At 45.9% G+C, this 19,644-nt stretch overlaps 1 pseudogene; it reads right to left on the bottom strand.

Moving 5' to 3' along the window:
- Nucleotides 1-1,866: 1,866 nt before the first annotated feature.
- LOC129374603 (lanosterol synthase-like) lies at nucleotides 1,867-12,186 on the bottom strand (annotated as a pseudogene).
- Between the last annotated feature and the right edge of the window lie 7,458 nt (nucleotides 12,187-19,644).

The following is a 19,644-nucleotide window of genomic DNA, read 5'->3' as shown; positions in this document are numbered from 1 at the left end:
TTTCTGACTGAGCCAGAGATGCTTTGCTTTGCCCTCAGGTCCAAACCGTTCATCATCAGCCTGCGGATCCAAGTCTGCTGATCCAGACCCTCACATGACTTAAAGTGAAAACGTTGCAGTTCCATCATCTGGCTGAAGGAACAGTCTGTTTTCACATGGAGATACTGTTCAGTAATCGTCTTCATATGTGGGAGTCCTATTGATTTATAACTACCTTTACAGACTAAATCATCTGATTTTCATAAATGTAATCGTATTCAAAAATCTACATACATTACTAAAGCACATGTAGATTTTATGCCACTGATTTGATCATTTGCAGGTTGATTTAAACGGACTAACAGTTTCATGAAGCTCGAATGAGATCATTGTTTACTGTTTCCTGAAAATGTTGGTCTTTTTTAGCCGGTCAGCCTGGTTACTTCCTGGTTACAGTCTGGTTACTTCCTGGTTACAGTCTGGTTACTTCCTGGTTAAAGCCTGGTTACTTCCTGGTTACAGCCTGGTTACTTCCTGGTTACAGCCTGGTTACTTCCTGGTTACAGCCTGGTTACTTCCTGGTTACAGCCTGGTTACTTCCTGGTTACAGCCTGGTTACTTCCTGGTTACTGTACAATATGTCAAGATAAGCAATGAAATTAGGAAAACGCCAGTAGGACAGTTTGGGCCGGTATCAGCATTCAATATTTGTGTTGCTGTTATAACCAATATTTTCTTGTATATATTTCTCAATGCTTTCCATGTCATGAAAAAATGACCACATTGCTGACAAGCTTCACTTCAACTCCCACAATCCTTCACTCTGGGCCAGACTTTAGAGGGTTTGGGCCCAGAGCCAGGATTTGTTTAGGAACCTCAAAGATTTTCCTTTTTTTGTTAATAAATGCATATTTTACAAAGATTGTACTTTATGAACGATACATAGTCAAGTTTATTGATATAGCATAATTTCAGCAACAAGGCGGTTAAATGTGCTTTACATCATAAAACATTGGAAAATATTCAACTGTGAGACCAGCAACAAACATCACATTCTGTCAAATGCATCATCAAAATCATCAATACACCAGTTTGATGACTGATCACTGATCATTCATCATTGATCACTGATCAGTCATCATTGGTCACTGATCAGTCACTGATCAATGATCAGTGACTGATCATTGATCACTGATCAGTCACTGATCAATGATTAGATTTCAATGATTTGAGTTAGATTTCCTGTTATTAAACTATAAATCTATTATTATTAAGCCTGAGTGGAAAAACTGTGGAAGTTTAATCCCATTTCAAAAACTCAAACAAAATCCAAGAATTTACAGGAAAAATCTTTTTTATGATGCAAAAACAAAAAACATTCTCTGAACAGCATGTAGTGCCAATTAAACACTGCAGGAAAGTTAGACTTTCAGCTGCTTCCTGTCACGACACACATCCTTTGTGTGTGTCTGATCAATGATCAGTGACTGATCAATGATCAGTCACTGATCATTGATCAGTCAGTGATCAGTCATCATTGGTCACTGATCAGTGACTGATCACTGATCAATGATCAGTCAGTGATCAGTCATCATTGGTCACTGATCAGTGACTGATCACTGATCAATGATCAGTGATCAGTCACTGATCAGTGATCAGTGACTGATCACTGATCACTGACTGATCAATGATCAGTGATCAGTCACTGATCATTGATCAGTGATCAGTCAGTGATCAGTCATCACTGATCACTGACTGATCACTGATCAATGATCAGTGACTGATCACTGATCATTGATCAGTCACTGATGACTGATCAGACTGATCACTGATCAGTGATCAGTCACTGATCACTGATCAGTCACTGATCATTGATCAGTGATCAGTCACTGATCAGTCATCACTGATCACTGACTGATCACTGATCATTGATCAGTGATCAGTCACTGATCACTGATCAGTCACTGATCAGTCATCAGTGACTCCAATTAGCTGCATGTGTCTTTTCACTGATGACTGATCATCAGTGAAAAGACACTAATATTTTTTCACTGATGTTAGTGTCTGACTGATTGTTGTAATGTCTGCTACAGCTGATGCAATAAGAAGGAAAGCATGTGAGTGGGTCAGAGGTCAGGATGTTAGAGCTTCAGCTTCCCGGCCAGCGGACTGCTGGGATAGAGCCTGGAGAACCGGCCCAAGGTCCAGATGGGGAAGACGTTTCTGTAGGAGGTGTAGCTGATGGCGCAGCTCTTGTTGAACACACCAGAAATGTTTTCCTGAAACCCAAAAGTTTTCTTACTGTCGCTGGATTTGGTTTTAGCAGCAGAACGACAATCAGAGTTAAAGAGGCGTTGCTTCACCTGAGGCCAGTCTCCGTTGAGAAGCTGCTTCTGGACCAGCAGCTGGACTCCTCTCTCTATGGCCTGCTGGTCAGGATGTCTGCAGAAACATCAGGAAACCTTCAGCAACCTCCTGGACTCTTCCCTGAAGTCCAGCTCGGTGCCTCACCTGACGGCCATGAGTCCCAGTAAAGCCCAGCAGGTGTTGTGGATCTGAGCCGCGCCGCTCTGGACGTAGCGCCGCTGCTCACACGACTCGAAGTCCTCCCCCCATCCTCCGTCAGACATCTGGTGCTCCAGCAGGAACCGGCAGGCTTTCTGCACCTCCACCGGAACGTCTCTGCTGACAGACAGGACGGCGTTCAGTCAGGGTTCCTGAAACCCTGGCGGCAGACGTGAGTTGGTCCGTCTTACTCGGCCTTGTAGGTGTGACCCATGCAGGCGAAGGCTTCCAGACCGAACCACGTTCCATACGTGAAGCAAACTCCCCAGGATCTGAGGAACAAGCAGAACAACACAAGTTACGTCTGATGGACGTCTCCCCGGAGATAAAGACGGGCTCACCCCTCCCAGGATCCATCGGTCCTCTGAACCCGCCGGCAGAACTCCAGGCCGTCTCAGGGTGGATCTGAGCAGCAAGCAGAACTTCAGCTTTCTGAAACTCTCAGTTTTGATTCATTTTGCCTTCATTTATAATCACCTGTTTATAAAATTGTTTTATTCTAACATCAGAAACCACTCTACAGATTTCCTGTTATTAAACTATAAATCTATTATTATTAAGCCTGAGTGGAAAAACTGTGGAAGTTTAATCCCATTTCAAAAACTGAAACAAAATCCAAGAATTTACAGGAAAAATCTTTTTATGATGCAAAAACAAAAACATTCTCTGAACAGCATGTAGTGCCAATTAAACACTGCAGGAAAGTTAGACTTTCAGCTGCTTCCTGTCACGACACACATCCTTTAAACAGTTATTGATTACTAACAGGAAGTTTTCTCTTCAAACTGTTGGGAGAAACCAGCTGATTCTGTATCAGAATGAAGATGCTGGTCAGAACCTGAGCAGAATTCAGGACTTAACATTTGAATTACACTGTTAGCTCTGAGTTACAGTGATTCACACTGAGCTCTTAAAACTGCATGGAGTGCTGGGTTGTTAGGTCTCTGTCCTGCTGTTTTTTGATCCTCACTGAACACTGATGTAAAATGTTCCGCTGTTGAACTCCCAACTGTAAACTTGGCTGCATTATCAGTTTTTCTTCAACATTTCTTCATTTTAAATATGTAATAATTGTACCTGAATGGAAGTGGAAAGTAAACTGCCCTGCTGTAGTGAAGCCAGAAGACGGATGTTTCTCTACCTGATCTCTGCGGCGCGGTGATCAGGGTGAGCCTGGAGGAAATGCCTCAGCGCCTGCATGGCTGCAGACGTGCACTCCACATAGGTGTAGTCTATCATGATGTCACCTGGTGCAGAGGAGCAGAGCGCCCGGTTAAAAACCACATCAGCCCTAAACCTGAGAGCCATCTGAAGCTTCAGTTCTCTTTTCTCAGAGCCTAAACTGCATGAAGGGAAAAATATATTTCATATTATGTTACTGCAATAGTAACTCAGATTTGTAAACAAGCAGCCATTTTCTCTGAAGCTTGATGACATTTACCAAACACTTCAGACGGGTTGAGCAGCTCCAGGAGTTTTCCTCCTCGTTTAGTTTCATACGTAGCAAATCCTCCGTCTCTGTTCCTCATGCTCAGCAGCTGCAAGACAGCAACAGGCCAAAGACTCAGATTAAAGCAGACGGAGCAGAGAGGCCTTCAGCTGCAGCTCAGGGTGGAGACACACATTTCTCCTTCCTGCCATCATGAACCACTGGAACAACCCGGAGACTTCTGGCAGTAAAGATGGCCGCCGCAGTAAAGATGGCCGCCGTCTCTGGCTGGATTGTACAGTTGTCAAGAGCAACAGCAGACGAAGGAAGCTGATCACCAGAAAGCTAACCGCTAACAGCAGCTTCTGACCCGGTTTCTGTTTGGATGTGGAGTCGGACCGGGACTGATGGGTTGAGATGTGATGCGTTCACTGACGGCTTATCCCTTCATTATTATCATTTTCCGACATTGTTTAGATTTAGTCTGGATTCTTCTGCTGCTGGATTATGATAAAAAATGGTGATAAAAATTGATAAAATGATAAAGTGATGATAAAAAGCCCCCTGAGCCTTCAGCCTGCGGTTCAGTTCCACATGGAAGTGGAGCGGATTGGATTTTTTCAGGAGAAAAATCAGAATCAGGTTGTTTATGATGAAGAGCTGCTGTGAATCCAACCCAAATGAAAATCATCTGGATTCAGGATGTCGGATAATTCCTACCAAAAACATGAATCCACATACAGAATCCAGGTGGATGGAGGATTTCCCAGCATGCCCACAATAATCAAACTCACCACATTAACGGCGTCGTACAAACGCTGCGAGCTGATTGGCTGTCTGACGGAGGGACAGAGCTCCTGCAGCAGCATCACCGACTTCAGGCCTTCAGCCGTGCAGTCGGCCACGATCCAGCCGCAGTCCCTGGTGCTGAAGGGGAAGCCGCCCTGACAGAGACGTTCAGGGTAAATATCTCCACGCATACAAACATCCAAGTCTGTTGGTTTGAGTTTGGAGTAAATTTGAATAATTTCTGAGCGATTTGTTGCTGTAGGCTGATTGTTCCTGCACCTTGTTCATCTGTCTGTAGTATTTCTGGTATTCAGGAGGATTCTCAGGGATCTGTTGACCAACATCAGAAAACATGTTCAGATCTTCATGTTGGCGTACAGGAGGGGCGCCAACGAGCCGCGACCTGAGTGAGCCTGAGGAAGTCATGGGCGTCATGGAGACATCCGACCAGTTTGGGGTCGTCCTGCGCTCCGGCCTGACGGTTTCCATAGAAGCAGCATCAACAAGCAGCACAGAAACATGGACGGAAAAGATGGAGACGTGTTTTCATGTCACCTCCAGGAACGCCTGAACGGCGAAACATGTGTCCCAGAGCTGAGAGCCGTTGGTTCCCTGAGGACGAAAACGACACGGAGAAACTTTACTGACAGGCAGTGAGAGGAAACATCGATCCCGCTCCTCTCTTCAGAGGGTTGGTTTAGACTGCAGGGAGTTTATGGACTCATTGATGTGACTGAGCAACAAGAAGGAGGACATTTATGTCCTTCTTTAGTGGAACAGCAAAAAACTGGAGGGACTGATTTCAGCAGAACAGAAGATAAATGTCTGATGTTCTGCAGAACTGAATCCACAGATTTTACTGATTTATACAAGTTTTCACGCCCCTTGAACATTTCTCAGTTTTGTTTTGTTGAACCTGAAGCAGTGAGTAATGAGCTGATTGTGAGTTTATTACAAATAATCACTTCAACACAGAAACGTTGTGTTGAAGTGATGCCAACTTCCACCTGCAGGTGGCAGTATTTCTTTTACTACACTGCTGGGAAAAAAGCACAAAATTTCTCACCAAATAATCAGTAATTCTGGCTGCAAACAAAATAAATCACTGAAACAATTCCCGAAAGCAGGCAGGAATGTTAAAGTGAATCATTTCTTTTCTCAATGAAAATGGCCGCATCTGAAAGATCTGAAAATAAAAGCAGGAGAAACAGTTGAGGGCTAAATTCTCACCTGCATCTTCATCCCGTCCAGTCCCAGCCTGTAAGAAACACAAGCAGCTGCTGAACTGGGGGTTCTCCTCCTTACTGTCTATGTTCTACGTTCCTGATCAGAACTTTTCTGTGAGTCTGGTTCCAACTGACCACAGGTAGTCTGGGATCCTGGAGACGTGTTCCTGAAACACGGCCGACGTGGGGCCGTCCACGTACCAGCGAACCAGCATGTTGATGGTCTTAGAGATCTGCACAAAAACACGGCCACCGTTTCCTCAGAGGTCTCGGGTCGGCGGGTTCCTGGGGAATGATCTGTCTCACCGGCCGATGCTGATGCACTTGGTGAAGCGGTCGTCGGCCTGGATGTGGTCGTACAGCTCTCTGACGGCCATCTTTCTCAGCGCGATGCTGTGATGAGCTTCATACAGGTTCAGCACCACTGCAGACAGTCACACTGTGAGACCAAACAGCTGGGAGAAAAACCTCGTCATGAAGGAAACATCTGGAGCTCAGGGCCAGGATGACCCTTGACCCGATGCAGGACATGGGAGACGGATGGATTCTGGCTAAAATAATAATAATAATAATAATAATGTGAATGTTTCCTTCCCATGCAGTAGCAGGCTGCAGCACCCGCCGCTGCAGCACCCGGCGCTGCAGCACTCGCTGTGCACAAAGGAGCACAATCACAGATCCTTCCTCCCAGCAGCTGCCAGACCTTCAATTAACTCATTTAAATCACTGATGATATTTAATATTTTCCCTTTTTGTCCCAGTCTGTTTCTGTTGGATCCTTATTTCTAGTTTTCTGAACGTCTCCAGTGATGTTCCCATCAGTGACTCTGGAGGAGTTCTGATTTTCCTCTAGAAGCAGAACCTCAGCGGTACCACTCCACCTGGTGATGACTGGATTCTTACTGTAGGCGACAGACAGCAGCGTGCTGTGAGGAGTGTACAGGTCGCAGGCGGCCACGTTGTTCCTCTGAGCAATCCAGTCGATGGAGGCGAAGTCCTGGACGAAAAGCTCCTGCAGGAGAAACAGCAGAATCAGTTTGTGGAGCGAGTCGGCAGCGATTTCTTGTTTGCTTGTGTTTTTCTCTTGCATTTGTGGGTTTTGTGTGTTTTGTAATTTGCATCTTTCATGTTTCGTCGTTCGCTGCACATTTTCACATGGTCACTTTTTACCAGACTGGTAACAAGTTATTTAACTCTGAAAGGACGTGATTCAGAAATGAGCATCATTTAATGTGAGTTTAATTTGGACTTTTGGGGAAAAACTGAAGTTTTGTGTTGAGAGATAAGTTAATGGTTTAATGAATCAGAAACTGTTTAAAGACAAAAGATGAAAATTCACCAGATTTAATGTCTGCAGTTCAGAACAAGACTGTCTAAAGTAGTCCAAATAAAAGCAGGTCTGACTCTCAGTAGTAGGAGTTTTAAAATAAATAGTCTGTAATGTAACATGTTTATTTGTGAATGAGCTCATTGTGTGGTGGCGTCATGGTGTCACCTGTCGAAGGCTGAGAATTAGAGGGTCTTCCTCTGCCGACAGCCTGACAGCGTAGCAGTAGCTCATGGGCAGGTAGACCTGGCGGCAGTGGCACCACAGGGTGGACGGGTGGGCTGGCATCCAGGAGGGGAAGAGCCTGAAACAACCAGGAACCGACTGACAATCAGTAACCAAGCAGCCGCAACGCAAAGTAAAACTGTCTGGCTTTAAACCCAGAGCTGAGTGACCCACCACATCTCCGGCAGCAACGTGTTCAGTCCCTCCCAGCTGTAGACGTTCAGAACAGCCAACCAGAATTTACCCCAGGACGGGATCCCGACGGCGCCGCCTTGAAAACACCAGCGGTTCGTTACGACCTCCACATGTTGAGGGAAGCGGCGCCTGGACCTGATCCAAACCTTTGCTGTGCAGGTTGTTCCGAGCGCGAACCAGAGCTGGATCATCAGGATCCACTCCCAGAATCCTCAGAGACGTGTAGCTGAGCGCCGTTCCAAACACTGTGGATTTATCTTCAATGTGTCTGAGGCAGAAACACAGAAATCATCTCCAACAAGCAGAAAGAGAAGCTTCTCAAGATCTTTTGCAGCTCAAAGGACAAAATGTCTCTTCATCCTCGATGCCTGGATGGCCTTTATTTCTGGAAGAAACTGTGGCTTCCTGTGTTAGGCGGTTCTGCAGTTAATGGCCACTAGTTGGCGCTGTCTCAATAGATAAATGCATGGTATTGACTCACAGCCCCCAGCCTCCGTCTGGCAGCTGAACGGAGCGCAGGTACCTCACCATCTCCTTCCTCCAGGCCTCAGGCAGAGGAATCTTGGCAACGTGACACGTGATGAGGAGCCCTGGAGAGAAACGCGTCACATCAGCTCTGCTCCCCAAAGCCTTCAGTCTGGGTTCAAATGGACATGTGGATTCAGGCAGGAAGGAACCGAACACAGTCCACTGAACTATCAGATGTGGAAACTAAACTCCAGGATGGTTTCTGCTCCCGGTTCACCTGGGAGCAGGAAGAGCGGTCCACCGTAGTCCCCGGCCCAGTGGCCGTCCTCAGCCTGGAGCCGTCTGTAGAAGTTCATTCCTTTAACTGCAGCATCCAGAGCCGTTTCAGAGGCCGAGGAGTCTGACACAAACTGACTCTGTGGACAGAAATCAGGATCAGACCTTATGTCTTTACTACACACCAAAGCAGCCAGACTTGCTCCAGTTCTCTGGGTTTCTCAGGGTTTCATTTGGATTTTGTTGCATTAACAATCATCAACAGTCCAGTTTCCCTTCACTCAGTTAAACCAGAGAGAGAAACCAGCTCTAGTTTCCTGAAGCAGTTACAACCGAGACCCTGCGTTTTACAGCCAGTTAACAGAGTGAAATGTGGAAAAAGAGAAAAAGACTGAAGACCTACGATGTCCAGACCCAGAGAATGAGCTTCCAGCATGGTCTGCCCCCTGCTGGGCGTCTCCTGGTCGTCCACGTAGCTCCAGGTCTGCCTGCCCTCTGCGTTTCTCAGCTCCAGCGGCTCAGGTCTGTGGCCGGGTCCGTCTTATACGGGCCGCCTCGCCTGCGCAGCGTCCTGCCACAGAAACAAGCAGGTCAGATTTCACCTCACAAACTAAAGAGTTTCTGCAGAAACATTAACAAGCAGCAGGAAGTAGTCCTGCTCCAGGTGCTGCTTATGCATCAATATCTTATTGCTTGCTAATAAGATATTGAGTCCATTTGATTCCTTCAGCCCATTAAACACTGGGCCGGTCTTCTCTTTGGTTTAAAACTTCAGTTTTTTAAGCAGCATTTATACAAAGTTATTTATGCTTTTTATTCTCAAGGCTGAGATTCTGACATGATCTGAAATGTTTTCCAATCTGTCCAGTTAAAGGGACAGACTGGGACTCAGCACTCTGTGGCCTGTTTCAGCCTCTGGACTTTCATGGAGGAAGGAGAGCAACAGGAAGAAACCAGGAAGTTGTTCCATCTGGATTTTTCAGAAGTTCTGGACCAGAAAACAACCCATGCCTAATTCTGATGGCCTAGTCAAAGCCCTCCCTGTCTTCAGGTCTCAGGTGATTAAGCTCTTTACAGTTTCTGCATCACTACACTTTATAAAGTCACATATTGACACTTTCTGGACAGATTTCCAAATATAATCAATCAAATAAACCTCGTTATATTGTAAGTATTTTGGTTTTAAGTTTTTTATTTAGAGTCACAAACTTTATTTCAATAGAAAGTTAAACAAATACTCACGTTCCTTCAGACATTTCTGCTGATAAACTCAGAAACTGGATTCTGCAGGTCGTGACTGAAGTTCGTCTCCTGGTTCCGAAGCTCCACCTGTTGCTCTTGTCGTGGGAGTTGGAGTTCCCACAGTGCTGCGCGCGGCTCCAGTGGACGAGTTCACACCACATTTCCCATGAGCCCCTGCGGGGAGCGGCCTCCGCTTGGCGAATGTGGAGAGACATGAGCAGAGAGTCAGCTGGCCAATCACAGGCGGGCTGGGCGGAGAGTGGGCGGGACTCTGTCGGGTTTGACCAATGAGATTCCTCCTGAGGTAAACACAACACATGTGCTCATTGTGGACCATGTGAAGGCACAAAGTACACATTTATTCCATAAATGAACATATTATCAATGCTTTAATGAATTTAGAATATGAGACTAATAAAAACAGAAGTGTGGGTTCAATAATAAACATGTTAAAGATCTGCTTAATGGTTACTTTAAAAATACTGTAAATCTGTAAACAAGAGAAAGCTGATTCTAGTTGAATCATTTCATTTCTGTCAATTGAGAATATAACATAAGATATAAAATCAATAATAATTGTAGGAGCTATTTATTTATTCTCAGTTAAATCTTAGAATTTAGATTATTTGCTTTATTTTATTGCCTTATTTCTGGTTAATTTATAATTGGAAATTTTGTTTAATTCTAGTTATTTAGAAGTATTTTGGCTAGTCGTTCACTTAATTCTTAAATTTCAATTTGGAGTATGAGTGTTTCACATATGAATATGTAGGTATTAGGTAGGTCTTCATGCACATGGGTGGTCACTTGGTTTTGAGCCAGTCTACTAATCAACCAGTCAGTCTATCAGTCAGTCTACCAGTCAGTCTTTCTGTCAGTCTACCAGTCAGTCTTTCTGTCAGCCTACTAGTCAGTCTTTCTGTCAGTCTACTAGTCAGTCTACCAGTCAGTCTTTCTGTCAGTCTACCAGTCAGTCTTTCTGTCAGCCTACTAGTCAGTCTTTCTGTCAGTCTACTAGTCAGTCTACCAGTCAGTCTTTCTGTCAGTCTACCAGTCTGTCAGTCTAGGAAGGGAAGGTGTCAGTCTACTAGTCAGTCTACCAGTCAGTCTTTCTGTCAGTCTACCAGTCAGTCTTTCTGTCAGTCTACTAGTCAGTCTACCAGTGAACAGGTTTAGGCAGCAGATCCTGTAACTTGTTTGCCTGAACTGTGGAATAAACTGTATTTTTCACTTTTGGTCATTTTGAAACTCGCGGTGCATCAAGTGTCTGTTTGAGTTGAATTCACTTTTACTTTATCAGCCTGAAGTCTTCAGTTTTTGAGTTTTGAGTTGTTGGACAGGTAGGAAGGGAAGGTGCTGCTGTTTCCTCATCAGAGCTGAACGACATCTGATGGATAAGTTTACGCTTTACTGTCAGTGTTACCATGTTAACATGTTGACTTTAACATGTTAACATGTTAAAGTCAACATGTTAACATGTTAACATGTTGACTTTAACATGTTAACATGTTAAAGTCCCTCATCATAATCGCCTCGTCTGTATTAGCAATAAATCATGTTTATGTTCTAAAATGAGTAAGGGCCTGTAATGATTCAATGTTTCTGTTCAGAGTTTATCTTTATTCAGCCATCATAGAGATGATGCTGAGCTAACTAAGCTAACGAGTCATTTCCATGTCGGGAAACACTGAGACATGAAGGAACAAAACACAGCAACAGGAATATTTATGTGTTGCAATACCTTGATAAAGTCAAAATTGGATTAAATCGAGTCTCAAAAAGCAAAAATACAGGAATAATAATAAGTTTTACTCGATCACAGCACAATACCTGTCCATGAATAAACATCCCATGAGGCCAACCTGGTAAAAAACGAATGCATCGTTAAACTAGACGTTTGAAAGGTTTTGCGTTTGGAGACGCCTCCAAACTGTTTGTCATCAAACTCAAGTATCAGTCACAGCTTGCTGTTGAATAATTTTTTCTGTTATTGTGTAACAGCTTACCGTAACGTAGCCTTCGGTTTTTAAAGGATAACTGTAAATTTTGAAATACTGAAAAAGTTGCACATTAAGATGTGGCTGTGCAAACATGTTGCCAGGTGAAGTCCATCCATCACGCTGTGCAGAGAGGATCAAACAAAGACTCACTTATTTGATATGAAGGCTGGGCCACAGATTAAACTGTGGGAGTTTCAGAAATAACAACATGAAGCAACAGTTTCTGGGATCTGACATGACTGTGAACATAAAGATGATGAATGGAGCGGATTAAAACTGATTCTTTAACCCAAACGCAGGATGACAGCAGGTCCGACGCGGCGATGCAGAGAGAATTCAGGCTGGAGGCGTGGAATCACATAAAAGCAGCAAGACTGACAGAGAATCAGTGGATCCACTCACCTGGACAGAACTCTGCTGAGGATCGTTCCTCTGCGTCTCCACAGGTAAGAGCGGAACATCAGAGCAGGTTACGGCATCGTTCTGGTTCCTCTGAAGCCTGATGATCATCTGCTTCTTTTAAACAGGTTTTCTGCAGAGAAACGGCCAGAGGCTGAAGCTGTGAGATGGATCGACACGGACAAGGTAAATCTGAAATATTCATCTCCAACTTTGAACCAAGAACCAAATTCTCAGAACCAGATTTGTGGCTTTACTATCAACCAAAAACTAGCTTTTAATTGTCTTTTATATATGTTCTCATAGGACATGGACATGGTGGATGTGATGGGAAGGACCATGGACATGGACATGGACATGGTCATGGACATGGTCATGGACATGGTGGATGTGATGGGAAGGACCATGGATCTGGTGGTTTTAGTGTCACGTACCTAGAACATGTTAGTTGTAGTGAGGAAAGTCTTGTTCATGAACACGGACATGGTGGTTATGGTGAGACGGACTATGGACAACGATATGTTGGTTGTGGTGGAAAGGACAACCAACATGAACATGAACAGAGACATGGTGGTTGTGGTGACGAAACCCTTATACATGTACATGTACATGGTGGGTGTGATGGGAAGGACCATGGTCATGGACATGGACATGGACATGGTCATGGACATGGACATGGTCATGGACATGGACATGGACATGGTCATGGACATGGACATGGACATGGACATGGTCATGGACATGGTCATGGACATGGACATGGACATGGACATGGTGGATGTGATGGGAAGGACCATGGACATGGACATGGACATGGACATGGACATGGTCATGGTCATGGACATGGTCATGGACATGGACATGGTGGGTGTGGGAAGGACAAGCGGAGACGGAGGTGTCAGCGGGGTCACCAACACAAGAAATGCCACAAGAAAGGGCGGAGCTGCCACGGGGTGAGAGCCTGACCTCCACTTCTTGATCTTCTCCATGTTTTCTGCTGCATATTATTTCCACTGTCAGACTGAACATTAATCATGTTTCTGTTTCCTGTCAGTCGTCCAGCAGCTCCTGCAGCAGCAACGACTCTGATTAGATGGAGACGTTTCAAACATCTTCAGCTCCAAAAAACGCTGACCTGTTTCACTGAACTCACTATGAACCAACAGAGGACGGACATATTGGATGTGTTTCTTTGTTCAGTTTTAAATAAAGCTTGTGAAATCCAAACAAATGACTGTGTTCAGTTTTTTATTTCATCCACTCTGCTGTTCTGGTTCTGGACAACATGCAGGCAGAACCTGCTTTGCAAATTAGCTCAGGCTACATGCTCTAGTATTATGTATTATGGTATATAGAAACCAAACTCAAGTTATCAAAAACTAGAGATCAAAGCCTGAAATCTGGGTGTGCTGATGACCTCTGACCTGAACCTTCAGAGACACATAAAGACGGATCCAAAGTTGGCCTTCAATCAGCTGAAACCAATCAAATCAATGGTCCAGAACATTGGTGCTGCTGGAGTTCTGACTAAAACCAGGAAGATAGAGACACCACCCGACTCTACCCCATCCGACTCTACCCCACCCGACCCTACCCCATCCGACCCTACCCCATCCGATTCTACCCCACCCGACTCTACCCACCGACTCTACCCCACCCGACTCTACCCCACCCGACTCTACCCCACCCAACCCTACCCCATCCGACTCTACCCCACCCGACTCTACCCCACCCGACCCTACCCCATCCGACTCTACCCCATCCGATTCTACCCCACCCGACTCTACCCCACCCGACCCTACCCCATCCGACTCTACCCCACCCGACTCTACCCCATCCGACTCTACCCCATCCGACTCTACCCCATCCGACTCTACCCCACCCGACCCTACCCCATCCGACTCTACCCCACCCGACCCTACCCATCCGACCCTACCCCACCCGACTCTACCCCACCCGACCCTACCCCACCCGACTCTACCCCACCCGACTCTACCCCACCCGACCCTACCCCACCCGACTCTACCCCATCCGACCCTACCCCACCCGACTCTACCCCATGGTGGGTGTGGGAAGGACAAGCGACTCTACCCCACCCGACTCTACCACCCGACCCTACCCCATCCGACCCTACCCCATCCGACCCTACCCCACCCGACCCTACCCCATCCGACTCTACCCCACCCGACCCTACCCCATCCGACCCTACCCCACCCGACTCTACCCCACCTGACTATACCCCACCCGACCCTACCCCACCCGACTCTACCCCACCCGACCCTACCCCATCCGACCCTACCCCACCTGACTCTACCCCACCCGACCCTACCCCACCTGACCCTACCCCACCTGACCCTACCCCATCCGACTCTACCCCACCCGACTCTACCCCACCTGACTATACCCCACCCGACCCTACCCCACCCGACTCTACCCCACCCGACCCTACCCCATCCGACCCTACCCCACCTGACTCTACCCCACCCGACCCTACCCCACCTGACCCTACCCCACCTGACCCTACCCCATCCGACTCTACCCCACCCGACTCTACCCCACCTGACTATACCCCACCCGACCCTACCCCCCGACTCTACCCACCCGACCCTACCCCATCCGACCCTACCCCACCTGACCCTACCCCACCCGACCCTACCCCACCTGACCCTACCCCACCTGACCCTACCCCATCCGACTCTACCCCACCCGACTCTACCCCACCTGACTATACCCCACCCAACCCTACCCCACCCGACTCTACCCCACCCGACTCTACCCCACCCGACCCTACCCCATCCGACCCTACCCCACCTGACCCTACCCCATCCGACCCTACCCCACCTGACCCTACCCCACCCGACCCTACCCCATCCGACCCTACCCCACCTGACCCTACCCCATCCGACTCTACCCCACCTGACTCTACCCCACCGACCCTACCCCACCCGACTCTACCCCACCCGATTCTGCAGTCCTTCACTGACAGAATAGACTTTAAAATACTTTCCAGTTTATTTACAGTTGAAATAAAGACTCATCCACATTTCTTTCCCACAGTTGGAAGTTAAATCTTCTCTTGTTCTGTAGGTTAGTTAGAATCACCAAAATTATTTTTGTTTTCTAAATGCCAGAAAACTTAACAAGAACATGTTTTAAATATTTTTGTAGCTTTCATCAAGTTCAGAAGTTTTCATACCTTCAGTCATTGTCAGGGATGATTGTCACGCCTTTTGGATTTCCAAGCTTCTCCCAGTAGTTTGCTGGAGTTCTGGTCCATTCCTCCAGACAGAACCGGTGGAACTGGATCGGGTTTGTAGGACTTTTCAGATTCACTCACAGCTTCTCTCCAGAACCGAGAGCAGAACTTTGCGACGCCACACCAGAACATTGGGTTTGCTCTTTGGAGCCAGTGAGGCTGGATGCTGAGGCTCCATGTCTCCATCCTCAGCCTGCGTTTCCCCAGTTTCACCACCAGGTGCCGCTGCAGATCCTTCAGCCTCAAACCAGGATGACGATCTCCAGCTAAAACAGCTGAGTCTTCCCTTTTTTAATTACTGAAAGAGCAATCTGCAGCATCCGAACGTCAACAACTCAGCAGGAAGTTAAAGCAAAAATATCTTCATCAACAAATCGGAAAAAAGGAAAACGCAAAATAGAAAATCGCATGAAAATAGTAAACAAAATATATTTCATCAATAAAATACACAAAATGAAAAATAGATGACCTTAAGGGAATAAGGAACTAAAAGCCCGTCTCATGGGTTTGAGGACACACAGATGTTTGTTGGATTGTGTGCAGATGTTGGTAGTTTATAGAGGATAAACTCCAGAGCCTCACCTCCCCTCAGGCAGAAATGTTTGATTTCATGGTGAAGAAATGTGGTTAAAAGTATGAATGATGTGTATGAACAAATAAAAAGCTGAATTTCCCTGCAGGTTCATTCAAGGTGTCAAATCCAGGCAGCACAGACTGAGTGAAAGGTTAAAGGTCACAATCTGGCAGCAACTGGTACAACAAACAACTGACAGTCGAAACGAAAAGACAGAAGAGACACAACAGATTCAACAAGGAACCCGGGTGGGATGAAATACCCAGAGGGTGATCAGGGAACGAGACACAGCAGGGAACAATCTGAGGGTCGAATCCGAAAGCTAAAATAAACGCAGAAAAACTCAAATCCTCACACAAGGTGGAGGTTTTGAAAGAGACAAAAACTAATAGAAACAAAGATTGTTTGATCTTGAAAAACTAAAGGATGTTCATAGAGTTGGACGACAGAATGAGACACTGGAAGAAACAGTGAAGGCATCACTTCCACTCTGGTCTCATCAGATTCGTGCCTCAGATAGTTTGGAAAGACGCTGATCGGCAGCAGCATTCCCGGGAGAAGCTGAACTTGACGTTTGAAACTGGAAGCTTGACATCAGACTTGACATGCGAGTCTCAAGCGTCAGTTAAAGTTGTTGAATGTTTCTTTGTGTTGGTAGATTTGGAGATAACAGCTTTAAGTTTAAAAGATGACTGCGTCTCATTCAGGAGAAAATGTTGGAATGTTAGTTTGGTTGCTTGATAAGATTCTGGTAGCAAACACAAAGACCCGCTTACCAAGACTTGCTTTATTTGATATGATTGACTATGAGAGAAAACCAGAAGGGACAGTTTATCAGGTCTGACATGACTGTGAACATAAAGATGATGAATGGAGCGGATTAAAACTGATTCTTTAACCCAAACGCAGGATGACAGCAGGTCCGACGCGGCGATGCAGAGAGAATTCAGGCTGGAGGCGTGGAATCACATAAAAGCAGCAAGACTGACAGAGAATCAGTGGATCCACTCACCTGGACAGAACTCTGCTGAGGATCGTTCCTCTGCGTCTCCACAGGTAAGAGCGGAACATCAGAGCAGGTTACGGCATCGTTCTGGTTCCTCTGAAGCCTGATGATCTGCTTCTTTTAAACAGGTTTTCTGCAGAGAAACGGCCAGAGGCTGAAGCTGTGAGATGGATCGACACGGACAAGGTAAATCTGAAATATTCATCTCCAACTTTGAACCAAGAACCAAATTCTCAGAACCAGATTTGTGGCTTTACTATCAACCAAAAACTAGCTTTTAATTGTCTTTTATATGTTCTCATAGGACATGGACATGGTGGATGTGATGGGAAGGACCATGGACATGGACATGGACATGGTCATGGACATGGTGGATGTGATGGGAAGGACCATGGACATGGTCATGGACATGGTCATGGTCATGGACATGGTCATGGACATGGTGGGTGTGGGAAGGACAAGCGGAGACGGAGGTGTCAGGGGGTCACCAACACAAGAAATGCCACAAGAAAGGGCGGAGCTGCCACGGGGTGAGAGCCTGACCTCCACTTCTTGATCTTCTCCATGTTTTCTGCTGCATATTATTTCCACTGTCAGACTGAACATTAATCATGTTTCTGTTTCCTGTCAGTCGTCCAGCAGCTCCTGCAGCAGCAGCGACTCTGATTAGATGGAGACGTTTCAAACATCTTCAGCTCCACCAGCCTGCAGTGATCAGTTACACTCAGCAGTTAAAGGCTTTACTGAACTCAATGAATAAATAATAATAAAATGTGAGGTTCTGGGAATGCAAACTGTTTTGATTTTACTGATGAGATGTTGCTGCTGCTGCTTTGTACTGACTTGATTTCAAATACAGTACATGAAATTGAAACAAACGATGACTTTCAGTGTCATGTTCTTTGACTCTATTCTCTGTTAAACGGCGGCTAGTTAAATGTTTTTCTGCTGTTCAGCATCTTGTGTCTTGTTTCCTCTGTTCTGCCGTTTGTTCGGGTCCATTTGTGTTTTCAGTTCTTCCAGTTGCTGCTGGTTTCTTGCCTCCTGCTCAGCTGTGCTGCCTTTGCTTCTTCCTCACCAACTGCACTATAGTTCATGACCCAAAGCAGCGATTCCTGAAATATTCCCTCCTTTCTCTGATTTCTCTGTTTGCCTGATCTGAAGGTTTGATGTTTTTTTTATTGTGTTTTGGTTTCTATGGAGGGTTGAACTGTGACCTTTGTTCACCAAACACCAACACACCCTACTGCTCACCTCTGTGATCACTTGACTAAAGCTTTTACCACCTTCATGTCTTTATTGGGAGCAGCTGTTGCACAGACGCATTGAAAAACGTCCTAATCAAAGATCTTTTATCTGCATCAGAACCGGGTGGATCAACGTTTTGCTTGTTTTCGGTTGGAAATATAAAACTGTTGGACTAAACATTAACTGAGGGCGTTGACTGCTGAGTCTGCAGATTCACATGGATGGAATTTCATGTAAATTTTGAGATTTTATAGATTTATAAATGGATTTTTTTTCTTCTTTAATGCACAGTGGGTTAAAATTATACTTAAATGCATACTAAGTTTTAAATGCATACTAACACTCCCACTAAGGTTTTATTAAATGTTTACTCAATCACATGTTTCTCAGGTTTTTCACCTTTTCCCAGGAAAACTGCTGTGAGGAATCTCACGGCTGATAAAACTCAACCCCAGGCCAAATGACTCCAGGTTTGACGGTTCAGTCACATGCAGAGGTTCATACAGGATTGGCTCAAAATCCAAGATTCATCAACTAATAATCAACACATTCTCAGATGCTAATGTCTGCCCAACATCTTTTAGCTGCTGCTGGTGGCAGCGGCTCAGTCATCGGTTCATATCTGCAGGCTGGGAAGGCCGATGACATGGACACAGAATAGAGGAGCGTCAGCGTCCACCTCAGAGACAGTTACAGTAAATCATTACACTGTGGTTAATGTGGGTCATGCAGGCAGTAAAGCTCCACACCGATAGTTTGATGAGGACTTCCTCAGGTTAAAGGTGCAGCAGAGCATAAAAGAGGCTGCAGGTTGAGCTGAATCAGATCCTCTGGAACCAGGAATGAACATCTGACTCTGCAGAGCTTTCAGAGGATTTCTGAGAATGAACCAAGGTACATCGCCCCTCTGATCAAAATCATTTCAGTTTGCAGCTTTCATTGACTAACTCTGGGCTTCCTTTGTGTTTAGGGAACCAGTATCCAGGAGGTAACCCTGCATTTCCTCCACCAATGTCAAACTGCCCTGCTGCACCTGGACATCCAGGACACGCCGGACATCCACACGGAGCCGGACACGGACCCGGACATGGACACGGACCCGGACATGGACACGGACCCGGACACGGACACGGACACGGACCCGGACAGTGCCATGGACATGGACACAAAGACAAGAAGAAGCACAAGCACAAGGACAAGAACAAGGACAAGCTTAAGCACAAGCACAAGCAAGGCCACAAACACGGCCAGTGCCACAAGAAAGGGAAGGACAGCCACGGGGTGAGTCCATCCTCCTGCTGCTCACTTTAGAAATCATCTCAACTTACAGGTTTCCAGAAAGTTAAGACCAAAATGTCACGAAATGTTCAGTGAAATGTTTTAGATCTAGCTTTGAATAGAACAGACCTGAACTTTTAAAGATGAGTAACTTGGTTCCTG

This window comes from Poeciliopsis prolifica, unplaced genomic scaffold (assembly GCF_027474105.1).
Source record: "Poeciliopsis prolifica strain line A6 unplaced genomic scaffold, Auburn_PproV2 SCAFFOLD036, whole genome shotgun sequence".
Taxonomy (NCBI): Eukaryota; Metazoa; Chordata; class Actinopteri; order Cyprinodontiformes; family Poeciliidae; genus Poeciliopsis; species Poeciliopsis prolifica.
Note: the sequence above shows the minus strand (reverse complement) of the source record. Positions and strands in the feature narration are given on the sequence as shown.